This window comes from Staurois parvus, unplaced genomic scaffold, assembly GCF_062004578.1.
Source record: "Staurois parvus isolate SC_StPar_1 unplaced genomic scaffold, SC_StPar_1.0 ptg000420l, whole genome shotgun sequence".
Taxonomy (NCBI): domain Eukaryota; kingdom Metazoa; phylum Chordata; class Amphibia; order Anura; family Ranidae; genus Staurois; species Staurois parvus.
The window spans coordinates 1,260,515-1,269,115 of record NW_028318216.1 but is presented as its reverse complement, the minus strand read 5'-3'; the positions used below and the strand labels follow the sequence as shown (position 1 = coordinate 1,269,115).

Below are 8,601 nucleotides of genomic sequence, written 5' to 3'. Positions count from 1 at the left end.
AGATTTTCTTCACCTTTTGTCCATATAATAAAATCATCATTAATATAGGGATAGTCATAGTATCTGTATGGCTTTTGTTGCATACCATTTAGGAATTTGGCCTGTAGATCAGCAATACATTTGCATATTGGGTTGCCATTTTACTTCCCATAGCAGGACCCATACATTGAAGATAGATGTCATTATTGAAAGTGAAGGAGTTGTGAGTTACAATGAACACCGCTGTATAACACCCTTAGAAGTGTATTTGTGGTTTAGTGAGGATGATAATCTGTGACATGCAGCCAACCCATCCTTGTGAGGGATGTTACTATATAGAGATTCTACATCCACAGGGACTAGAGGGGTGTTTGGTGGTAATTGCTATATATTGTTGACCTTGTTCAGAAAACCAGTTCTATATTGCAGGAAACTGGCAGTATGCACGACTAAGGGTTTTAACACTATTTTTACAAGGCCTGAGATTTGTTCACCAAGTGTGTGTTCATACCTGTTATGATAAGTCTGTCTGGATTTTGGATCTCGGGTAGCATGCAGAAGTTCCCAATTTATGGATTATCCAGAATTGCACTGATAAATTCTCAATGGAGGTGGGTTGTTTTAATGAGACTTAATTGTTGCATAAAATTCTGGGTAGGATCATAATCCAGTTGTTCATAGTAAGTTGCATTTGCCAGTTGCCTCTTGCCTTCTTGTATGTATTTGTTTTATATCCATCACAACAACTGCAATGAAAAATTGTATAAAATTTTCTTTTGCTGGATTGATATCAGGGTTGTAACTCACAGGGTGAAGCTGTTAATACATGTCCAGTCTGGAGTTACCGGGCATTCTGGAACAATATGCTGTGCAATTATGAAATTGAAGATCACAGTAAAGATGTTTGCCGCAAACTGAAGACAACATTTAAGGAAAAGAACCCAATAACTGTGAAGCATGGTAATGGAAATGTGATAAATTGAGGTTGCTTTGTGGCTTCAGAACCTGGGCATCTTGCACTCATTGAAGTCAACTCTGCATCATTTCAAACTGTGCTTGATGGGAATCTGACTGGTGTGATAGCCGAAAGTTCATAGTGTAGTTAGGAAATTACAATCTATATCAAGTATTAACATGAGTCTTCTACGGAATATCACTGCTCAGTCTCTGCAGAATAGGGGAGGCTATGCACTGGCTGTATATGAAGCTCTTAGCCAATAACGGTTTCAAAATTGACTTTGGGTGATATGATCATTTGTACTTAGCATTCCAGACCTCTCCACAGTTTGTTCTACTTCGGGCAACTGTCCAAAAGTAGAACCAGAAATGGGTGTTTTAAACACATTAATGATCTTAAGCCAATCCCTCAAGGAATAATTTAAAGAGAAAAAAAATATGCAGGGTTATGGACCAGCAGATTTGAATACCATTGAAATGGTGTGTTGGGGGAAGGGAGAGATTTGAAACAGGCATTTCATGCAAGGAAACCTTTAAATAGATGTCAAACTGATGGACTATTGTACAAAATGCCTACAAGATACAAATGTCATTTCTGATATAAGGGCAATACCAGCATCTGCAGCCAGGAGTTCTTTTGGATTTAAAAAGCTTTTTTTTTTTTTAGTACATCACTGACTGTAGGCCCAGTTGATTGAAGATCTATTGTTTGCAATTTCCCTGGTATGTACTTTTATACATTACTGTATTTAAAGCAGGAGTTCCACTCAAAAGCGGATGCTCCACTTATTTGACTCCTCCCCACCTCCACTGTCATATTTGGCACCTTTTGAGAGTGTGTGTGTGGGGGGGGGGGGGATACCTATTTTTGACAGGTACCCGATCTGACTTCTTGCTCAGTACACCACGGGAAGTGAGCCGGAAGTTTGACCCCTCCTCCCTCCGGCTCCTGGGAACTGTCACAGGTCCCAGAACACTGCTGGACCAATTAGGAGGTGCAGCTCGACTCACACATGTGCAGTGGGCACCAGGCTGTGAAGCCGCAAGCCGTTACAACCTGGTACCCACAGTTGAGATGCCAGCACCATGGAGAAGGGAGAGTGCTTGTGAGAACATCGCTAGATTCTGGGTGTGGTTAATAAAAGTCAGCAGCTACGAAAACTGTAGGTACTAAGGTGTCCGTTTATGAACAAGCGGTAATAGATCGCGGCTCAGTTCTCCGGCATTCTCGGAGAACACAGTTCTCCTGTGAATGCAATTTATGAAGCAGTTCTCCGAACGAAGGGAGAACGGTCTCCGAACGAAGGGAGAACGGCTGATTTTACTATAATCTCGCGAGATCACAGTAAAAGATCAGTTTACCAAACAGAGGTAAATTATCTCTGCTTAGTTTGCGGTCCCTCTGATTCTCCAGCTCTGGGCTGGAGAATCTGGAGGGAGAACACAGATCTCCAGCGAAGGGCTGACATGATCTCCTGCGTGTCAAACTGTGAATGACCAGAGAATAGCTGAGATCCGTTGAATCGCAGCTATTCTGTGTCATGAATGGACACCTAACTTTTAATAATAAAAAAAAGTATCTGGAACATCGCTTTAATACAAGAGCTTAAGAAGTACAAACTAAAATGCATGCACTGGATAATGAACAATTTTATGGCCTATCCATCCAAACAGGCATGGATCAGTCTCATCAAAAGGAGGTCATCAAGTGAACTTCTTTCTTTTGTGGTGGCTATGGTGCTTGAGGCTGTACAACTGTGTGTCCATCCTACTCGCCCTTTTGGATTTTATTTCTGAGAAAGCAACAGATGTTACAGGAACATGCAAAGCTCATGAGTAGACAGTCCGGTATTGTGGTAGGAAGATCTCAATGTTTGATGAAGCAGCTTTGTTGGATTGGCTACAAGTGACCTGGAAGCCAACTTTTTCTCCTCTATGTTGTTCCTGAAGAGAACATTGTAAAAGACTGCGGGACCAGTTTATCTTCCCCGTACACAAGAATGACACACTCAGCAGTAAGGTAAATGCTTTTTTACTGTAGGAAAGTGGACCACAAAAAGTGAAATTATTTGTCCATAGACTACAAATCTCCATCCAGTGAATTCTGTAAACACATACAGGAAAACTACTATCTAGTTTAATGTACCCTAAAAATGGGTGTAACATTTTCCCAAAGGGCCAGCACACACTACATGCATTTCAGTGTGCTTTTCTCTGCACCCAAAATGCATGGAAAAAGTATGTTATATGGTTGTCAATGTCATAGTTCACTTCAGTGCTTGCAGTTGCAGGAAAAAAAAAAAAATAAAAAAAATAGAACATGCTGCATTTTTCCTGCACAGAACTGCACTGGAACATGGTAAAAAAATGCATTTGGAATGCACATGTCCCTATTTAAAAATTGAAGAAAGGGGGGAAGGAACTGAAAAGCATCCAAAACGCACCAAAAACATACATGCAGAAATTAGAGTTTGGCCATTACTCTAGTGCAGCACTATCATATTATATCAAGAGCTTCTACAAGAGGCCTCTTTTGCAAAAACAGGCCCACATTAATTTTTACGGCCTACACTAACAATTACCAAACTAAAAACTAGAAAAATCCAAAATTTTAAAATAAAATACTCCCAAAAATCAAACTGCTTACTGCACAGGTAGACTTACTTAGCATTGGACAAACCACAGTGCACAAGAAGGTTGCTTTCCAGAAAAACACATTTATTTTAAACTTAAATAAATATTTTAAACAAAGACATTAACATTACTTACAAACAAAATAAAGATTAGAAATCTTTAGGAGACTCGAAAAAAATGAATGTAATCCTGAATGGTCTTTTAGAAAGGAAAAAACAAACAAAAAAAAAACCCCACACATTGGGTTTCAACATATAAAGTCTGGAAGTCTATATGAACATGGGGTCAACCATACCGTCTCACTACATATACAACAAAGCAGGAAGCAGAGTCTATATAATAGTTGTGCTATATAGCTTCTTACAAAGTTGGACAGGCCACAGAACTCACTCACCATGCGGCCCATATCTTTTATTTAAAGCCAAGTGCTTGCAAAATTGAGCATTGGCTCCCTCTAGTGGATACTCTACAAATGACTAATGCAATAAAAATATGGAAGAGCAAATGTGAAAGGGACATAAAACACAAACATTCTGAAATTAATTCTGCATTAACTGAAAATATAACCACGCTGAAGACACACCAACATGAGCAAACATGAGTAGTTCATGAAATCCGGTCTGGAAACGTAACTTGCTGTGTACGAGAAGGCTCCAAACATCTCAGGTGTGAGAACTCAGACTGAGGTGAACCAGCAGAAGGTCGTACTGTGTTTGGAGAGGCTATAAGTAAGGAGACATCATCAACTAGAGATCAGCAATTGCTCTGTACTGACAAGTGGATGGATCTTTGAGAACCTAGTCCTCCAGTTTGTGTTAAAATACAGAAGCCTGATTATGCTTTTCACCTTCTGTGGGCAGCTCCTCTCCCCAGCCCCCCCTGTTGGAATACAGTGTTCATGTATTTTGTGCAACAACTACATCAGTATTTAGTAGAGATATAAACACTGCCATCTACTGGTTGAAGAATATATGTTTGAAGCTGAATCTATGGTACAGTTGCAAGAAAAAGTATGTGAACCCATTGGGATTACGTGGAGTTTTGCATGAATTGGGCATAAAATGTGCTCTGAACGTCATCTAAGTCACAACAATAGAAGAACACAGTCTGATGAACATAATACTACACAAACATTAGATGTTGCCATGGTTTAATTGCACATAACATGTAAACATTCACAGTGCAGGGAGGAAAAAGTATGTAAACCTTTGGACTTAATAACTGGTTGACCCTCCTTTGGCAGCAACAACCTCAACCAAACGTTTCCTGTAGTTGCAGATCAGACAGGCACAACGATCTGGAGTCATTTTGGACCACTCCTCTTCACAAAACTGTTTGTGTAGCAATATTCTTGGAATGTCTGGTGTGAATTGCTCTCTTAAGGTCATGCCACAGCATTTCAATCGGGTTGAGGTCAGGACTCTGACTAAGCCACTCCAGAAGGCGTATTCTGTGCTGTTGCAGCCATTGTTTTGTTGAATTACTTTTATGCTTTGGGTCATTGTCCTGTTGCATCACCCATCCTCTGCGGAGCTTCAGTTGGTCGTACGGTTTCCTGCAAAATGTCTTGATAAACTCTGGAATTCATTTTCCCATCAATGACAACAATCCGTCTAGGCCCTGAGGCAGCAAAGCAGCCCCAAACCATGATGCTCCCTTCGCCATGTTTTACAGTGGGGATGAGGTTTTGATGTTGGTGTGCTGTGCCTTTTTTTCTCCACACATAGTGTTGTGTGTTCTTCCCAAACAACTCAATCTTGGTTTCATCTGTCCACAGTATATTTTGCCAGTAGTGCTGTGGAACATCCAGGTGCTCTTTTGCAAACTTCAAACGTACTGCAATGGCTTCCTCCGTGGTGGTGTCCTCCCATGTACTCCATTCTTGTTTAATGTTTTTCTTATTGTATATGTGTCAACAAAAATGTTAGCATGTGCCAGTGATTTCTGTAGGTCTTTAGCTGACACTCTGGGATTCTTCTTTACCTCATGCAGCATTCTGCGCTGTGCTCTTGCAGTCATTTTTACAGGATGACCACGCCTAGGGAGAGTAGCAACAGTGCTAAACTTTCTCCATTTGTAGACAGTCTGTCTTACCGTGGACACAGGAACATCAAGGCTTTTGGAGATACTTTGGTAACCCTTTCCAGCTTCATGCAAGTCAACAATTCTTGATCGTAGGTCTTCTGAGAGCTCTTTTCTGCGAGGCATGGTTCATGTCAGACAGTGCTTCTTGAAACCAGTAAACCCAAAACAGGTGTGTTTTTTAAGGGCAGGACAGCTGTCAGCAACAAATCCAATATCATCACACTGATTGGAGTCAAGGTTGGCTCACTCCTGGCTCCAATTAGCTCTGGGAGAAGTCATTAAGCTAGGGCCTCACATACTTTTTCCTCCCTGCACTGTGAATGTTTACATGTTATGTGCAATTAAACCATGGCAACATCTAATGTTTGTGTAGTATTATGTTCAGCAGACTGTGTTCTTCTATTGTTGTGACTTAGATGACGTTCAGAGCACATTTTATGCCCAATTCATGCAAAACTCCACGTAATCCCAAGGGGTTCACATACTTTTTCTTGCAACTTTGTCTTTTCTTTGAATAAATTCTCCAGTTTCCTTGTTGCAGTGAAGCAGAAAAGTACATGTGGATTGTGCTGTCTGTTCTGTAGGGTTATATACAGGTTATAGGCCTACTCATAGCAGACGACAGAAAATAAGTGCAAGATACAGCAACAGAAAGAAGAATGTTGCAGCTGTGTTACTGGCCAATTTTGTTTTATTCTTTTGCAAACTGGCAAACCAACTACAAATCTTGAAAATTCAAGATGAAAACGCTGTGAATAATAGAAGGTACATGGAAATGTATAAATGAAGCCAGGAAGGATTACAAAGAGGTACATGAAAGTGCCAATCTCAGCAATAAACTATTTGATTAGAAAACTATACCAAACCAAACTGATGAAAGGCCAGGATTTCATAAGACACACCTTGGAAATGGTTGAATGGCTGAGAGGTATAGGAGAAGAAATAAGATTTTCATTTCGCAGCACTATTACTTAGTGGTTTACCAGAAAGTTCTGAAAGGCTTGTCACAGCACTTGATGCACATCCAGATGAACGGACATTGGAATACGTTTAATGCAAGCTTATGGATGAATACAAGCATAAAAACAGAAAGCATTAAATCAGGACGGTGCTTCTGTCGCAGAGTCTGCTTTAAAGACGAAAAATAGGAATAAAAACCGTAACATGCAAAAACACACATATGAATGCAAGGCCATTTAAAAGCAGATTGTAGTTTTTGTATCCTAGCTTTCCAGATTCCACAAAAGGACAAAAAAGTGTGAAGGAAGAAACATATTTTTCTTCAGATAAATGAATTTGTTTTTCAATCCAAAAGTGGCACCTCATTTTTTCAGGAATGGTGTGTCGATTCAGGAGCTATGAGTTACATGACAAATGACAGAAATTTTAGCTAATGGGCAAATAATGGAATCAGGAACAGTTTGTTTAAGGTCCTATTGTCCAGGGTGTCACCAGTAAGATGCTTGTGAAAATTGTCCTGTACTTGAAACAAATCTTTTGTCAGTGAAGTAGCTCTCAAAACAAGGCAGTAGGGTGACAGATGTGCAATCACAAAAATGGGGATATCCTACATTCAAAAGGCTAAAATTACTGATGAACTGTATCAGCTAAAGCTGCAATGAGGGTTAATACCGCCAAAGAGGAAAAACATTTAAACTGCATTCACACATGGCACAGAAGTCTTGCATAGTCATTCTCAGTTTATTATGTCAAGTGGAAAACAAATTAGTCCATGTGATCAAACAATGAGATGCACCAGCAGTATTAAACAAACAAACTACACAGCAGAGCTTTAAAATAAATAAGAAAAAAAACAACAACAACAACAACAACACCACCTCTGGACTTAATTCAGATTCTCAGTTCAATAGAAAAATTTACTCCAGGAAAGAGTGATTCTCACTTTTATAGATAATTACTCCAGGTATACTACACTATATCTGTTACACAACAAAAGTGAAGTACCAGAGAAACTTGAACAGTATTTGGCTCCAGTAAGCAACAAATTTGGCAATATTCTAAGTGCATTGCGTCAAAACAATGGAACTGAATATACAGGTGATAACACAGGCGATTCTCAAAAAAGCATATAATAATATTTCAAACTACCGTACCATACAACCCAGAAAAAGACAGGGATGCAGAAAGAACGAACCGTACTCTGAGAGTGGAAGAACCATGCTGTTTGATGCACATATGCCAACCACATACTCTGGAAGGCAATGATGACTGCATGCGATCTCCAAAATTGACTACCAGGAAAATCAACTGAGAAAACTCAAATTTGAACGTACAATATAGGATGCTTGCACAGAGGGGTGTACTTGTGGGGTACAGTGAATCTCAAAAGAGATACCTTGTTTGCGTCCTGGTGTAGAATTCTGTAACAGTCAGAGGTGTAACTGCCGATGAAACTTCAGTGTGTTGAACACAAAAACGCTTCAAATTGAGGGAAATTCCACATCAGTGTCATGTGAAGAAAAGCAACAAACTGAAACAGAAATTAATGCAGACAATCCAAATACTGTACAAAGAAGAAACCAGGCCACAAGAGGCTGCAGTCAGGAAATCCACCAGAAGCAAAAAAAAGGCATCCCAGCCAAACATCTGCTTTATGTTGCTTGGTAAGCATTAAATTCACAGCCAGATTCATGGAGGATGAAATGCAAAGACTTCTGACCCATGAGAAACAAAAAAAAGAGAAGGATGGGGGGGGGGGGGGTCAGAACCAAGATGGGACGAATATAAGGTAGTTGTTGAGTGGGGGTGTCGGAATATAGTGTTTTGTACAACAGTTACATCAGTATTCAGTAGAGATATATTCTTATACCAGTAGATGGCAGTGTTTATAGGTTTGTAACTGTATCTATGGTATACTCTGTCTTTGCCCTGAATACAGTTTCCAATTTCCTCACAATGAAGCAGAAAAGTACATGTGGACTGTGC

The 8,601-nt window shown here is 39.9% G+C and overlaps 1 protein-coding gene across 1 annotated transcript in view; it reads right to left on the bottom strand.

The window, feature by feature from the left end:
- Nucleotides 1-3,651: 3,651 nt before the first annotated feature.
- The window catches only part of FIGLA (folliculogenesis specific bHLH transcription factor), a 28,847-nt gene continuing 23,897 nt past the window's right edge, over nt 3,652-8,601 (bottom strand). Inside the window, exon 6 of the mRNA XM_089687156.1 lies at nt 3,652-4,292. The gene's annotated coding sequence lies outside the window, so the exon portion shown is untranslated. The remainder of the gene's footprint in view (nt 4,293-8,601) is intronic.